The sequence below is a fragment of the Panthera tigris genome, chromosome B2 (genome assembly GCF_018350195.1).
Source record: "Panthera tigris isolate Pti1 chromosome B2, P.tigris_Pti1_mat1.1, whole genome shotgun sequence".
In the NCBI taxonomy this organism is placed as follows: domain Eukaryota; kingdom Metazoa; phylum Chordata; class Mammalia; order Carnivora; family Felidae; genus Panthera; species Panthera tigris.
This window is the reverse complement of record NC_056664.1, coordinates 23,849,647-23,866,810: the sequence shown is the minus strand read 5'-3', so window position 1 is coordinate 23,866,810 and position 17,164 is coordinate 23,849,647.

Here is a 17,164-nt window from a genome sequence, read left to right as displayed (position 1 = left end):
CAAACTATGACTACCATTTTCTCTCTTGTAAAAAAAAAAAAAAAACAAGAAAAGAAAATAGCAAACAATAGAGAAAAATAATGAAACCAGAAGTTGGTTCTTAAAGAAGATCAATGAAATTGATAAGACTCTAACTAGACTGACCAAGAAAACACAAATTATCAAATCAGGAAAGAAAGAGGAAACATTACCATAGACTCTACAAATATTAAACACATAATAAAGGAACAGTATGAACAGTTATATGCCAATAAATTTGACAAATTAGATAAATGATCACATTCATTAAAAAATACAGATCACCAAACCTGGTATAATAAGAAATAAAAGGTATGAATAGGCTTATATCTATTAAAGAAATGGAATTGTAATTTAAAACATTCATATAAATAAATATTCAGGTTTAGATGTTTTCTCTGACAAATTCTATCAAATATTTAAGGAATAAATAATGCTAATCATACCCAAATACTTTCAGAAAACTGAAAAGGAGGAACATTTCCATCTAATGGTATGAGGCAACATTACCCTGGTACAAAAAACATTATAAAAATATAAAACCATAACTAATATTCTTCATGAACATAAAGGCAAAAATCTTTAACAATATACTGGCAAAACAAACCAAACAACATTTTAAAAAGATAATACCTTATGTCCATCACGTGCAATGGGACTTATCAAGGAATTCAAGGTCAGTTTGATGTTTGAAAATCAATCAATGTAATTTACCATACCAGCAGAATAAAAGAGATAAACCATATGATCATCTCCACTGATGCATAAAAAGCATTTGACAAAATTTGCCCCTCATTCATGATTAAAACTCACAGCACAGAGATAAATTCTTAAGTCTGATAAAGGGCATCTATGAAAACTTAGAGTTAACATCATCCTTAATGGTGAAAGACTGTTTTCTTACTAAGATCAGGAACAGAGCAAGGATAGTCATTCCTATCACCCCTATTCAACATTAAACTGGAAGTCAGCCTGTGCAATAAGATTAGGAAAAGATATATAAGTAATATAGATTAGAAAAAAAGAACTCTATTCACTTACAGACATAATTGTCTACAAAGAAAATTCTAAGGAAAATATGAAAAAACTACTAAGATTACTAGAACTAATAAATGCATTTAGCAAAGTTTCAAGACACAGTGTTAATATTCAAAAATAAATAGTATTATTAACAATGATCCAAAAAAGAAATTTTTAAAAATCTCATTTACAATAGCATCAAAAACAATAAATACTTAGAAATAAATTTAACCAAGAAAGTGAAAAATCTATACACCAAAAACTATAAGACACTGGTGAAAGATATTGAAGAAGGCACAAATAAGTGAAAAAATATGTCATGCTCATGAATTGGAAGTTAATATTAAAATGTCCATATTACCCAAGGCTGTCTATAAATTCAATGCAATCTCTATCAAAATTCCAATGCCATTTTTCACATATATAGAAAAAAAATCCTAAAATTCATATGGAACCACAACAGGCCCTAAATGAATGACAAAGCAATCTTAAAGCTGGAAGTATCACACTTCCTGATTTCAAACTACATTGCAAAGCTATAGTGATCAAAACTGTATGGTTACCGGCAGAAAAATAGACATATAGATCAGTGGAGCAGAAAGAGAACCCAGAAATAATTCAGAAATACTCACATATATGGTTTAATATTTGACAAGGGAGCCACAAATACTCAATGAGGAAGGAATTGTTTGTTCAATAAATGGTGTTGATGGGGCACTTGAGCGGCTCAGTTGGATGAGCATCTGACTCTTAATTTCAGCCCAGGTCATGAACCCAGGGTTGTGGGATCAAGCCCTACATCGAGTTCTGTGCTGAGCATGGAAACTGCTTAAGATTCTCTCTTCTGTCTCTCTCTCTCCCTCTGGCCCTCTCCCCTGCTCATGCTCTTTCTCTCTCTCTAAAAAAAATAAAAATAAAATGGCACTGGGAAAACTGGATATCCACAGCAAAATAATGAAATGAACCCCTGCCTAACACCATTCACAGAAATTACCTCAGAATGGATTAAAGACTTAAACATGAGACCTGAAACTAAATAACTCCTAGAAAAGAACATAAGGGAAGGTTCCTTGACACTGGTCTTGCCAATGATTTTCTGGATATGACACCAAAAGCAAAGGCAACAAAAACAAATATCAACAAATGGGACTATATCAAACTAAATAGTTCTGTACAGTAAAATAAACAAAACAACAGAAATGAAAAGGCAAACTATAGAATGAGAAAAATATTTGCAAACCATGTATCTGATAAGAGGTTAATATCCAAAATATACAAGGAACTCATACCATTCAACAGCAAAACATAAAAATAAAAATATAAAAAAACTGCTAAAAAATGGGCAGAGAACTTTAATAGACATTTTCCAAGGAAGACATACAAATGGCCCACAGGTACATGAAAAGGTGCTCAACATCACTAATCATCAGGGAAATATAAATCAAAATCACAATAAGATATTAATTCACAACTTTTAGGATGGTTATTTCAAAAAGACGAGATAGGAAAAGCTGGTGTGGATGTACAGACTTACTTCATAATTTACAATAGAAAAGCATTAAATACCTATGGATAAAGATGTGACACTGAAAACCACAAAACATAGCAGAGAGAAGTAAAAAGAAGACTTAAATAAATAAATGGAAATATAAACCTATTCATGGATAAGAAAACTAAAGGATGATAAAATGCCAATTTTTCCCAAAGTGATCCATAGACTCAGTACAGGAATTTTTTTGTGGAAATTGATAAGGTGATTCTAAATTTCTAAAATTTATATGGAAAAGCAATGAACCTACAACAGTACAATTTGGAAAAGAAGAAAAAGTTTGAGGATTTGTACTATCTGAGTTTAAATCTTACTACGCAGCTACAGTAATCAAGATAGCTTGACATAGATTAATGGAACAAATTAAGAAACCTAGAGATAAACTCATGTATAAAAATGCTCAATTGATTTCAACAAAAGCAACAAGGTAATACAATGCCAAAAGCACAGTCTTTTCAAATAAATGGTGCTGAAACAGAAAGACAAATAAAGAAACTGATCCCATTCACAATTGCACCAAGAAGCATAAAATACCTCGGAATAAATCTAACCAAAGATGTAAAAGATCTGTATGCTGAAAACTATAGAGAGCTTATGAAGGTAATTGAAGAAGATATCAAGAAATGGAAAGACATTCCCTGCTCATGGATTGGAAGAATAAATATTGTCAAAATGTCAATACTACCCAAAGCTATCTACACATTCAATGCAATCCCAATCAAAATTGCACCAGCATTATTCTCGAAACTAGAACAAGCAATCCTAAAATTCATATGGAACCACAAAAAGCCCCGAATAGCCAAAGTAAGTTTGAAGAAGAAGACCAAAGCAGGAGGCATCACAATCCCAGACTTTAGCCTCTACTGCAAGGCTGTAATCATCAAGACAGCATGGTATTGGCACAAAAACAGACACATAGACCAATGGAATAGAATAGAAACCCCAGAACTAGACCCACAAACGTATGGCCAACTCATCTTTGACAAAGCAGGAAAGAATATCCAATGGAAAAAAGACAGTCTTTTTAACAAATGGTCCTGGGAGAACTGGACAGCAACATGCAGAAGGTTGAAACTAGACCACTTTCTCACACCATTCACAAAAATAAACTCAAAATGGATAAAGGACCTGAATGTAGACAGGAAACCATCAAAACCTTAGAGGAGAAAGCAGGAAAAGACCTCTCTGACCTCAGCCGTAGCAATCTCTTACTCGACACATCCCCAAAGGCAAGGGAATTAAAAGCAAAAGTGAATTACTGGGACCTTATGAAGATAAAAAGCTTCTGCACAGCAAAGGAAACAACCAACAAAACTAAAAGGCAACCAATGGAATGGGAAAAGATATTTGCAAATGACATATCGGACAAAGGGCTAGTATCCAAAATCTATCAAGAACTCACCAAACTCCACACCCGAAAAACAAATAACCCAGTGAAGAAATGGGCAGAAAACATGAAGAGACACTTCTCTAAAGAAGACATCCAGATGGCCAACAGGCACATGAAAAGATGCTCAATGCCGCTCCTCATCAGGGAAATACCAATCAAAACCACACTCAGATATCACCTCACGCCAGTCAAAGTGGCCAAAATGAACAAATCAGGAGACTATAGATGCTGGAGAGGATGTGGAGAAACGGGAACCCTCTTGCACTGTTGGTGGGAATGCAAATTGGTGCAGCCGCTCTGGAAAGCAGTGTGGAGGTTCCTCAGAAAATTAAAAATAGACCTACCCTATGACCCAGCAATAGCACTGCTAGGAATTTATCCAAGGGATACAGGAGTACTGATGCATAGGGGCACTTGTACCCCAATGTTTATAGCAGCACTCTCAACAATAGCCAAATTATGGAAAGAGCCTAAATGTCCATCAACAGATGAATGGATAAAGAAATTGTGGTTTATATACACAATGGAGTACTACATGGCAATGAGAAAGAACGAAATATGGCCCTTTGTAGCAACGTGGATGGAACTGGAGAGTGTGATGCTAAGTGAAATAAGCCATACAGAGAAAGACAGATACCATATGTTTTCACTCTTATGTGGATCCTGAGAAACGTAACAGAAACCCATGGGGGAGGGGGAGGAAAAAAAAAAGAGGTTAGAGTGGGAGAGAGCCAAAGCATAAGAGACTGTTAAAAACTGAGAACAAACTGAGGGTTGATGGGGGGGTGGGAGGGAGGGGAGGGTGGGTGATGGGTATTGAGGAGGGCACCTTTTGGGATGAGCACTGGGTGTTGTATGGAAACCAATTTGACAATAAATTTCATATATTGAAAAAAATAAAAATAAAAATAAATGGTGCTGAAACAGCCAGCTATCCACATGTCCCTACCTCAAACCATAGACAAATGTTAATTCATATACCTAATTGTAAAAGCTAAAACTATAAAACTTCCAAGAGAAAATGCATGCTATCTTCGGGTAGGCAAAGATCTCAATAAGCACTAACTATAAATAGAATGTTAAATAGAATGTTATCAAAATTAGAGCCATCTTTTTTCTGAATATATTGTTAGGAAAATAAAACAAGCCACAGACTAGGAGAAAATATTTGCAATATGTGTATCTGAAGGGAAAAAATGTATCCAGAATATGTAAGGACTTTTTATAATTCAATAACATAAATATAAACAACCTATTATTTAATGGGGGAAATATTTGACCAAATACTTTATAAAAAGAAGATACACAAAAGTTTATAAGCATATGAAAAGATGCTCAACAAATTATTCATCACAGAAAGATAAACTTACAGACATCACAACACACCCATTAAATTGATAAAATTAAAGACTGACAACACCATGCATTGGCAAGCATATGGAGCAACTGGAACTCATATATTTTTCATGGGCATGTAAAACGGTACAGCCATTTTGGAAAACAACTTACCAGTTTCTCTTATAATTAAACAAATACTTAACATATAACCCATAAATTCCACTGCTATGCGTTTACCCAAAGGAAATGAAAACATGTATCCACACAAAGTCATATTCACCAGTGCTCACGGAAGCCTTATACGTAACAACCCAACAGGAAACAACTCCAATTTTCCTTCAGTTTGAATAGAAAACAAACTCTAGTACATTCATACAGTAGAACTCTACAAAGCAATAAAAAGGGGTGAATTATTGATATATGCATCAACATAGATAAATCTCACAAATGTTATGCTGAACAAAAGAGGTCAGATCCAAAAGATTATATACTATATGATTCCATTTATATGGAATTCTAGAAAAAATAAAACTATAGTGATAGAAAGATCAGTAGTCAGCAGGGTCTAGGAACTGGAAGAATAGAATTGACTGTAGAGGGGTACAAGAAACCTTCTCAGGTCATGGCAAGGACAGATGTATCAGAAGTATCATAATTGGGCTGGTGATTACATGACTATCTTCAAAATCAGGTTTTGTCAACCTTGGCACTACTGACATTTTGGGCAATGTGGTTTTTTGTTGTGGAGGGCTGTTCTGTGTGTTCCTGCATGTTTAGCAGCAACCCTGGCCTCTTATCTCACTGGATGTCAGTAGCCCTCTATCCATCTCCAAGTTGTGACAACCAACGTCTTCAGGCATTACTGAATATATCCTGGCAGGATAAAATTGCTCTGGTTGAGAACCACTAGGCAAAACTCATTAAATAGTATATTTAAAATAAGCAAAATCTATTGCACATAAATTATACCTAATAAAACTGATTAAAAATACATAGGAGGCAGTTTGGGACTACACGCCTCATACTCAGGAGACATGATTTCACTTTTACCTATCTTATACCTCCTTCAAGATAATCATTTGGGAAGCTCTATATTTACTGAAATAATTTTCCTGTAAATTTTAAAAATATTATTCTACTATTGTCTACTATTGTCTAATATTCAGCATTGTTATTGAAAAATCATACACAATCTTAATTCCTGATCCTTTGTGACCTTTTACATCTCTCTAAAAGTTTTTACCCACTTTTTTCCAATCACCATGCAAGGTTTTATGGGCCTATTCAAATTAGAAAACTGTGTCCTTTGGTTATAGAAAATTTTCTTATAGGACTTATTTTAAATATTCCTCCAGTCTACTTTCTGTTCCCCACCACCACTAGAACTCCAGAAAGATGTTGGACTTCTCAAGCACAGTCTTTGATTTTCTCATGTTTTCTCTCAGCTGTCCACCTTTTTCTCTTTTTATTACTTTCTAACAGATTCTCTTTATCTCTCAAGCCTTAATGGAAATTTTGTTTCGAGCTTCCATATTTTTAATTTCAAAGAGCTCTTTCTTGTTCTCAGATTGTTCCTTTTCTCCAAGGACATTATTGTAATTACATTTTTTTCCTTCTGATCCCTATAGGTGTGTCTCCTCTAGAGCCAATGCCAGTTTCAGTCTCTCATATTAGAGGCTGTCCTCAAATGTGTGGTGATCCTTAGCTGTTGGTCCATATTTAACTGGAAATATGAAAGTCATAAGATTGAGTGTCCACTCTGTAGGCATGGGCAGAACTTGCTGACCATAGGCTTCAGGAAATGATCAAGCAGTAAAAAGTTGACTTTTCTTTTGGGCAAATACATATGTCTGAAGGTGTTTTATCTGGGAACTTAAAGTTCCTCCAAGGAAGAATTTACTATCCTTAGGTAAAAGGAACATTCTGACTTCCTGTATTCTAGGCAGGGGGCAAGGGAAGAAGGCTAGTGGGGGAAGGGGGGTTCTGATCATCACCTTTCAAACATTCACTTAATGTTCCTATTTTAAGCTTGAATCTCATCCTTGGCTTCCACTATGTCTCTGAGTCTGAATCCAAATTTTAAAGAAAATGATTCTTCCTCTGAAACAGAATGATAGGAATGAAATTGTCACCTGACTGAGCAGGGTGGAGATAGGTATCAGAGAGGTGCTGTCAAACTCCAATTATGGATGAATCATTCTATCCGGCCCCCTCCTCTTTATCTCTGTCTTCTATGGAGCAGAAATTTGTGTCAAGATAGTATAAATTAGATCAAGAATTGCTGTGATTTGGGGAAAATCTCTCTAAGGTAAGTCATGAGTTGAGTGAAATGTAACATTTTGTGGAATAATGGACAAGCTAAGGATGGATAAAAACCAAGTGGAGCCCAAGAAAAGCCCAAAGCTATACAGCCCAAAGGTGTAAAGCAGAGATCTTTAGAAGACAAACTCGGCTGGAATAAGGTGAGTGGATCAGAAAAAAAGGAAGCATTTGACACTGAGAAAGTGGCTTATGGAATTTGCATCAGGAGTCTATCAATCTCAACTATAGGCTCTTTCCACTAAAGTAACCTCATGAACTGGAAAAGACGTGAACTTACAGACACTTTAAGTGCCTCTGGGATGAAAGGAGGTGTCTTTATGGATTTGGGTGTCTGTGGGAAAAGGTGACTTTGCTTGAAGCAAATGGATAAAATGGAAAAAGAGCTGTTGGGATTCTGCTCCTGCCCCCACACTCCGGCCCATTTGTCCTCAGGAGTAAAGTCAGACTTTGAGAAGTTCAGTGTGGGTAACAAGCTTTAAAAAATTTAAGTTGAGACTAAAAACCCTCAGACAGTTGTTTACCCTCATACCTCCTCTGCCAATCCCCCAAGGCTGAGGAATTACATTTTAAAGAGATTTTCTCCTCATGTTGCTTCCCAATGGAAGATAAAAGTAAAGTCCTGACTTTAGGAGTTGTTTTTCAGAGTGAGGAGCTCTGCACCCCAGGGTTCATTCACCCGTTCCTCCTGAGATCACTGGAACTGACATAAGCTGGGCTCTGGTGCTTGAGGAAATGCTGAAACCTTCTGAGAAGACCAGCTCAGAGGCCAAATCAACAAGATAGTTAAAGAACTCTACCTCTTCAAAAGAAAAACAATATACAGGATTTAAGATTCCACTAGAATATTAACACACAAAGGCAAGAATTTAAAACTAACCTAAAATACATACTTCTTTTAAAAATAGAAAATATTAGCAAAGTAGAAGAAAAAAAGAATCAATATATAAATAATAGGTACAAGAATACAGTATTTGAAATAAAGAGCCCTCTGGATAGCACAAGGAGCAAAACAGAAATAGGCAAGGAACAAAATAACAATTTGAAAAATCAGATTGACCAATTCTTCCAGAAGGAAGAAGAAAAGCCAAATAAACAAAATGTAAGATAAAAGTAAGGTGATATGAAGGTCAGAAGTAAAAATAACTACTAACATAAATAATAAAAGTCCCACAAAAAGAAAATAATAAAATGGAGAGGAGAAATAATTTCAAAAAATAATAGACTAAATTTCCCTGGATTAAAAAATATTAGGAACCTCAGATTTAAAGGGCTCTGCATTGGCAAAAATATATATACATATGTATGTATATATGTATGTGTGTGTGTGTGTATGTTAATATATATTAACATATACATTAAAACTCGTATCTACATATATTAGGAAAATTATGAGTTCCAAAAAGATTATTTTAAATGTTCACAGAGGGGGAAAAAAAGCAGACTCAGATTGAAATCATATTTTCTAATAGCAACAATGGTTGCAATAACTCAGTAAAATTGTATTTTTTAAGTATTGAAGGAAAAGAACTTTGAAACCTAAAATTTTATAACCAACTAAACTGCCATCCAAATATACAGGCCTGATTTTTAAAAAATTTCTTAGGCATACAAGCCCTTAGATGTTTCACCACAAAGACTTATCAAAACTAGTTTTATATAAAATACTTTAGGGACACCTGAGTGGCCCAGTCAGTTGAGCATTCAACTCTTGATTTTAGTTCAGGTCATGATCTCACTGTTGCCAGGTTCTGTGCTGGGCTTGGAGCCTGCTTAGGATTCTGTCTCTCCCTCTTCCTTTACCTCTCTCTCTTTCTCTCTGTCAATAAAATAAAATAAAATAAAATAAAATAAAATAAAATACTTTAAAAAGAAGAAAGACAAATATAGGAGATGATGCAAGACATATATAAAGCAGAGGGGAAACAAATAACTTGGAAGAGTTTGTACTGTCTTAAAAAAAATACCTAAGACTAAAGAAAAAGATAAAAATATCAATAACAGCCCAGACTAAAAGTATAGATAATGACTATATGATAGGGGTTGGCAGAGGTTGGGGAGAGACAAAAGATGAAAATTCTTGTCTTATTAAGAGGGATACTGTTATAATTTCTTTTTCAAAACCAAGAAAGTATGTTAAAATATATGGAAAACTTGAGACAAAGAAGATATAAACAGGTCCAATTATATCAATAATAAAAATAAATGTATTTGGACAAAATTCTCCACTCAAATGACTAATAAATTGAATATTTTAAAGCCAGGTATATGCTATTTATAAGACACACTCATGAAACACACAAGCTAGAAGCAAAAGGATGGAAAACAGCATGTTAGGCCGATAAAGCAAAAGACATGTAATGTATTAGTATCATTTAAACTAGACTCTAAGACCACAAACATTAGGGGATTGGAAGCACTGATATAAAATAGTAAAAGTTTTAGTTCACCAAGAAAAGAGCAACTTTAAGTATAAATGCACATAAAATAGCCTCATGTATATTTGGTAAAATTTTATAGAATTAGGGTGAATTTATCATGGCTTTTTCAATTATTGATGGGATTGTGGTAGAAAAAAAAATCAGCAAGGATACAGAAAATATGAATCACTCAATTACAAGTTTTCACTCTTTCAAATAATATCTAATTTAAAGTTCTTCCAAATAATAGAGAGTCTACATCTTTCTCAAACATATGTGCAATATATGCAGAAGTGTAATCATGTGCTTGGCCATTAAGAAAGTCTCAATAAATTTCAAACTTAGGTATAAAGTAGACTGAGAACTCTGACCATAATGAAATTAAATTAGAAATTAAAAATATAAATTAAAAATGCTCACATATTTAGCAGTATTGCTAAATAATTCATGGATAAAAGGGGAAATATCAAAGTGAAAACTTTTTAAGTATATAAAACTGAATGGCAATAAAAACACCATATATCAAGACTTCTGGGATATAGTCAATATGTACTTTGCAGCAAATTTATAACTAAATACTTACATTAGAATGGGAGAAATTCTCAAAATTAGTGAGCCAAGTGTTATTCTCAAGAAGTTTGGGGTGGTGAGGGCACCTGGGTGGCTCAGTCAGTTAAGCATCTGAGCTTTGGTTTGGGCTGAGGTCATGATCTTGTGGTTTCATGAGTTCAAGCCCTGCATCAGGCTCTGGGCTGAGAGCATGGAGCCTGCTTGGGATTCTGTCTCTCCCTCTCTGTCTGCCAATCCCCTACTCATGCTCTCTCTCTCTCTCAAAATAAATACATAAACTTAAAAAAAAAAAAAAGAAAGAAATTTGGGGTGGGGGACACATAACAAATTCCACCTCAAATTAGGAAAAAATCAGAAAATAAAAATAAAAGCAGAAATCAACAAAATAAAAAACAATACAACAGAGTGGAACTAAAAGGCTAAGAACTGGTTCTTTGTGAAAACTAACAATATAGACAAATTTTTCAAGATTTATCAAGATAAGATAAAAGTTACAATAATCAACATTATTGATTATTGAATTAAAGAGAGCATAACTACACATAAAGTATACATAATAAATAATAAGACATTGGGCATCTGGAGGGCTCAGTCAGTCAAGCATCTGACTTGGACTCACGTCACCATCTCACAGTTCGTGAGTTTGAGCTCCACATTGGGCTCTGGGCAGACAGCTCAGAGCCTGGAGGCTGCTTCAGATTCTGTGTCTCCCTCTCTCTCTGCCCTCCTCTGCTCACGCTCTCCCTTTTTCAATCAAAAATAAATAAAAACATTTTTAAAAAATTAAAAAATAATAAGACACTGATGAAAAATGATATGCCAACAATTTTGAAAACTTAGACAAATTCCTACAAAAAAAATAACTTACTAAAACCAATTCAAGCAAAAAAAGTCTTCAACAGTGGTAGAATTATTAAAGAAACTGGCACACTGGCTAAAATTAATCCATACTCACACACACACCCAAAAAGTACCTGGCCCAGATGGATTTACAGGTGAGGTCAAACTTTCAAGGAACAAATGACCTCAAGTTGATACAAATTATTCCAGACAACAGAAAAAAAGATTACTTCCCAACCCATTTTACAAGGGTTGACGTTGGAGGAGAATGGGCAATGAGCAAAAGGAAGAAAAATCCCTGTCCTCACGGAATTTACATTCTAAGGTAGGTGTGGGAGGATGCATCGTAAATAAGTACAATATATAGTATGTTAGATGTAGAGAAAAAGAAAACAAGAAAGACAAATGAGAAAGAGGTTGTACCATTTTACATAGAAGATCAGGGCAGGCCTCCCCTGCAAGGAAGACATGAAGGAAGTGGAGAAAGAGATCATGCCTGATTGGGGAAAAGACAGGGCAGTCAGAGGGAACAGGAAGTGTTAAGACCATAGGGTGGGAGTATAACTGTTGCTTTCAAGGAATGGACGGAAGACAGTGTGGCTAGGATTGGGTGGCTGAGAAGGAGGACAGTAGAAAATGAGCGGCCAGGCCTAGACCTTAACTTGGTGCATTGGTGGGGGGGGGGGGGGGAGGGAGGAGAAAGAGAGAAAGTCAGGTGCAGCCTCTTAGCAAAGCAGGCCTCACCACCACCATCCCAAAGTCAGCGATGACACAGGCCTGAGTGGCAGTCTGAAGAGACCCAGAAGTAGCGTTTCTCAGATGGGCATGACGCAGTAGGAGCAAGAAGAAGCCAGTATGCAGACAGTACAGCAGAGACTGTGCATATAGCCAGGACAGGAGTCGATTTTGATAATATCTGTTTTAATATTGCCTGAAAAGATAGACTCATGGCATCTCAGTGAGGCCAACAGTGCGGAGATGATTAGGTTAACTTATAAATGTAAAAAGTGGAAGCTCAGAGGAGTTAAGCGCCCAGCCCAAGGTCACACAGATGGTAAGTGACAGAGCTGGGATGAAGGCCAGACCTGCTGACCTGTATGGTTCAGGGCTGTGCCCACTCAGGGCTGTACCCGACTCAGAGTCTGTGGAATACACCCCTCAGATCTCGCCTCTTTTCTACCCATAAGTCCTTATTCTCTATCATTGTTTCTTTCTTTTTGCAGTTTGTCTTCATATGCGTCTTGTTTTAGGGCTGCTTTTATGAGCAGCCTGAGTTAACCTCAAAGCTATAATTTCATTGACAATAAAAACAGCTTCACTCCATGCATCTCTTTCAACTCCCTGAACATATTTTGGTTCAAAATAATGTCTTCAGCAAATGGGTAAAGGCAAACTCCACTACCCTTCCCCCGCGACTAACACAAAATAAGCCACAGCCACCGATAACCGTGGTATTTGACTCCGTTTGGGAGACTGGGTGTCTCTCATCGCTGTGACGAGGGCTGGTGAGCCCAGCCCAGACGTCCTGCCGTCCTTCTCATCCCTCCCATGAGCTCGGGGGCCTGCCATGTCCTGGGAGGAAGGGAGCCCCCACCACCCGAACATGCTGTGCCGACTTTATAAATAGCCCTTCAGAAGAACAGGCTCTCAGATTAAGCTCCTGCCAACTCCCTTCTGGTAGCCTTATTTTAATTTTTAACATGCAACAGCCACCTTGTACTGACCCCACCCCACAGGAAAAAAACCCGTGTGGGACTCATAGCCCTGCACCCCACCCACCCACCCTCCTGTGCATGTCCCACAGTTATTCCGGTGAGAGCTGGTTGAAAAGCCTCAAGACCGCTCTGGGAGGGCACAGGTGGGGTGCTGAGGCAAGAAACTTCACTAAGAAGCCCCTTGCAGAGGGTAGGGGGTGAGGCGTGCCCCCAGCCTCCGTCAGTTTTTCCTTTCCTCCTTTCCTCCAACATTTTAGTTTCCAACAGTTAGAATCTGATTTCTTCCACACCCCATACCCAACACCTACTCTTAAAATAGTAAAAATAATCCTCACATTATAACAATATGCACATTTATTTACAACATACACATGGAGCCTTCCAGTAGCCCTGTGGGACAAGCCAGGTGGTAATACCCAGCTCACCAGCACCCTTGCAGATCTGTCGGTCTTCCTCCAAACCCTGGCTGGGCGTCTACCAAGTCTTGTGATGGGCAACCCACTGCTTCCTCAAGCAGCCCAACCCATCTACAGACAGCAGAAAGTTCTTTACACAAAGCAGAATCCCATCTCCTCAGACCTCAGCTGGGTCCCCCTCGCCAGGGGCTTCTACCTGAGCTTTCACTGATGTTAGAAGCTCCCTACCCCTGCCAAGGCTAACTCTAGATATCACAGGAGGACCAGGGGCATCCATGGGTCCCCCCAAACCAAGCTACCTGGTTTCTGTTAACCATTGCTGTGTATCTGACTTCTGAGCTTTGACCATTTTCTCTCTCCTTCCTCATTACCCATTTGTACACAGAGTGAGTTCCCCTTCTGATTCATTACAACACAAGCTCCTGGCGAGTGGACATCTACATGCCTGGCACTGAGCACATGTCCGTCCGTGGTGCACCTGCATAGACCTCCCAACAGCCCCACAAGGTGGGGGCTACTTGTCCTCCCATCTGACAGCTGAGAGTGCAGAAGCTCCAAACTGAACCAGGAGATCTGACTACAGAGTTTCTCTGCTCAGGTGGAAGGCTGAGTGCCCAGCACTTAGGAAGCACTGAGCACATGAAACGCTGCTGGTGGGGCCACTAAGTGCCAGAAGTAGCTGCAGCAGCAGATACAGAAGATGAACCCGAACTCGAAGTTCATAATTGGTTGAGGCCACCAAAAAGAAAAATAAAGGGAGTGCCATTTAAGATAGATTAAAGAATGTTTTGGATTCCAAATGGGTCAGACAGGTTGGGGGAGGAGAGGCATTCCAGAAAGAAAAAAAAAACAGAATGAGCAAAGGCTCACAGGGTGTGTCTTGGGAACATCTGCCATTTAGACAAAAATGTAGGAAAAAGAAAAACTAAGGAGATTGGGGACATTTAACAAATCCCCCATGGAAGTCTTGCAGGGCTGAGCTCCCCACCAAGGCTAAGGTCACAGATTCTAAGGCTCTCGGTGGATCTGGAGCTGTTTCCAAATTGACTCATCGATCCCTTCTCTCCATTCACCTGCAGCGTGGCTCACGGGGGAGGATGAGGTGCTGACAGGCCACTCCCCCTGAAAGCCAAGCCCAGCGTCAGCCCAGCCCACTGCCCTAGATGGCTTTCCTCTGGCACTAGCTCATGCTTCTTGCTTCTGCTCAGATTAATTCCAATCAGATCTTAGCCATGAATGGACCAGATACACACAAACATTTTTACTATTAAAAGAACATCTTCCTTGTATTAAAATTCATAATTGAGGGTCAAATATAAGCAATAAGCAGACTTGAAGCCATCCACCCCTGGTTGACTTGTTGACAAAATAATTCACAGACAGTTCTCAGGCCTTCAGCCACAAAGCTGTAAACAAGCTTCCACTTTCTGAATGAACCATAACAGACACCAAATAAAACGATTCATCTTAAAGTCATCTCAGAACCCGGGAGTGCCTTCTAAAGCACTCAAATTCAAAAGGTCATGTGCTAGCACAAAATGCTGACCATAAAACACCATGTTTTGGCTTTATTTGATTTTTGTACCTTTTCAATGAGGTGTCTGGGCATTTCAGTTTGGCTGAGAGAGTCTAGGGATGCTAGTAATTATGTTGGGTAAACCAATGCCCCAGGAAATGTCTCGAGCCAGCTGTGCTATGTTTTGAAAAGTCCCTCTAAGTTACCCTCTTTTGCTTTGTATGTTAGTAAGTGATAACAGTGATTCAATCTCACTGCAGATCAATGGGATTAATTGAGTTTCTATCATGTCTCCAGGATTCTGCTCCAGGACATTCCTGAAGAATGCCACTAATATTTTGCCCACTTGATCCTGGAATGTACACTACGATTTCTCAGACCACACACCCTGATTTGGGATGTCAGAACCTACAGTTACTGTAAGTATGGGGTGAGCAAAGAGATCTATGAATTCACCCTGCCCTGCGTGAGTTTGCAGTCTGTGTCTACGGAAAGGTGGAGGAATTTATAGATCTGCCACATAGCTCTTCATAGCACAAGCAGCAGATAAAGAGTGACAGGGTCTGGGGCAGACAAACTACAAAAGGAGGAAATCATTGCAACTCACAGAAAGGTTCTAAGGAACACACAGCATAACTTACAGCAAGTAGGATGTCAAGAAGCAGGAAGGGTGAGGAGAGTGTTCTTGCTTGCTACAGAAAATGGGAATGTGCATGGTAGATGTGAGGAATGGTAAGTAAAATGCTCCCCTGTGCCTTGGAGTAGGGTCAAACTCCAAGAAGACAGGACTAGAAAAGTGGGCTGGTCTGATTTTGCAAGATCTCGAATGCCATGACCACAGAGACCGGCTAAGTTTTTCCTTTCCTCCCGTGACTCAGCTAGCCTGCATTCCCCAGCCTCTCTCAAAGTTAAGTCCCACCATGTGACTCAATTCTGGCCAACAGGATGTAGCAGAAGTGATGTAATGTACTCCGCTTCCAGGCCTGGCCTCACTCCCACCTCCTGAGGCCGCAGCTGGGCCTCCATCCAGGGGCTTCTGCTCTGTCTGCTGGTTTGGACGGCAGCACCCAAGGCAAGCTTGGAGCCATGCAGTGAAGATGGCCTCACTCTTGATTGGTTGTGTGATACAGAGCACAATACCACCTCCCACACCTCCCTGCTTCCCAAGGGGCTCTTCCTAAGTAAGAAGCTCATATGGTATGGGGCCACTGAGATTTCAGAGCCCATGGCTGACCTCCAAAGTTAGCATTTTGCCACTAAAATTTCAGGCTTGGGGGGTGGCATACTCTTCCTGGGGCCACCGAGAGCAGTGCTTTAGGATGGTGAGCTCTGTGGCAGAGCACAAGTCAGTGTGGACAATGGCAGGAGGCCTCACTCAGAGATGATGGAAAAGACTGATGAGAGACGAGATGGGGGCTAAGGCAGCGATTGTGGGAGGAGGGAAGCGAGGGGATGTTTCTCATCTACTACTCATTTCTTCCTACTCAACTATTGTGCCCCTGATTATTGAAACAGATTTCTCAAAGGTCACCACTGAGCTCCTCATCCTTGATCCAGTATGCCTTCTTCATTAGCATCATCAGCCTATGGCATCTGACACCTCAAACCACTGCCCCTTTTCTGGGGCTCTCTTACCTCTCTGCCTCCCTGGCTCTTCCCATCTCTGAACCCTCTGCCTCTCACTCTCCATCACCTCTTCTTCCTTCACCAGACCCTCACAATAAGTCACCCTGAAGCTTCTGGCATGGAGCCTGCCTTTCTCTTTTCTAGATGCATGGGATCCCTGGGGGGGTCTCATTCACCATCTGGCCACTATCTTCCTGCTCATGGCCCCCAGAGCTACCTCACCCATCCTGACTTCTCTTCTGAGCCCCATATCAAAGTGTTCAGTTTGCCACGGGAACAGCCCTGAACAGATGTCCCGTAGGCACCTCAAATGCAAACCTGTCTAAAACAGAATTCATTCTCTTGTCACCGCCTCTCACTACTCACCACCTTCCAAATGAACCTGCTCCTTCTATGTCTCTGGTTTTCTGAGACTAGAGGCCAGTGG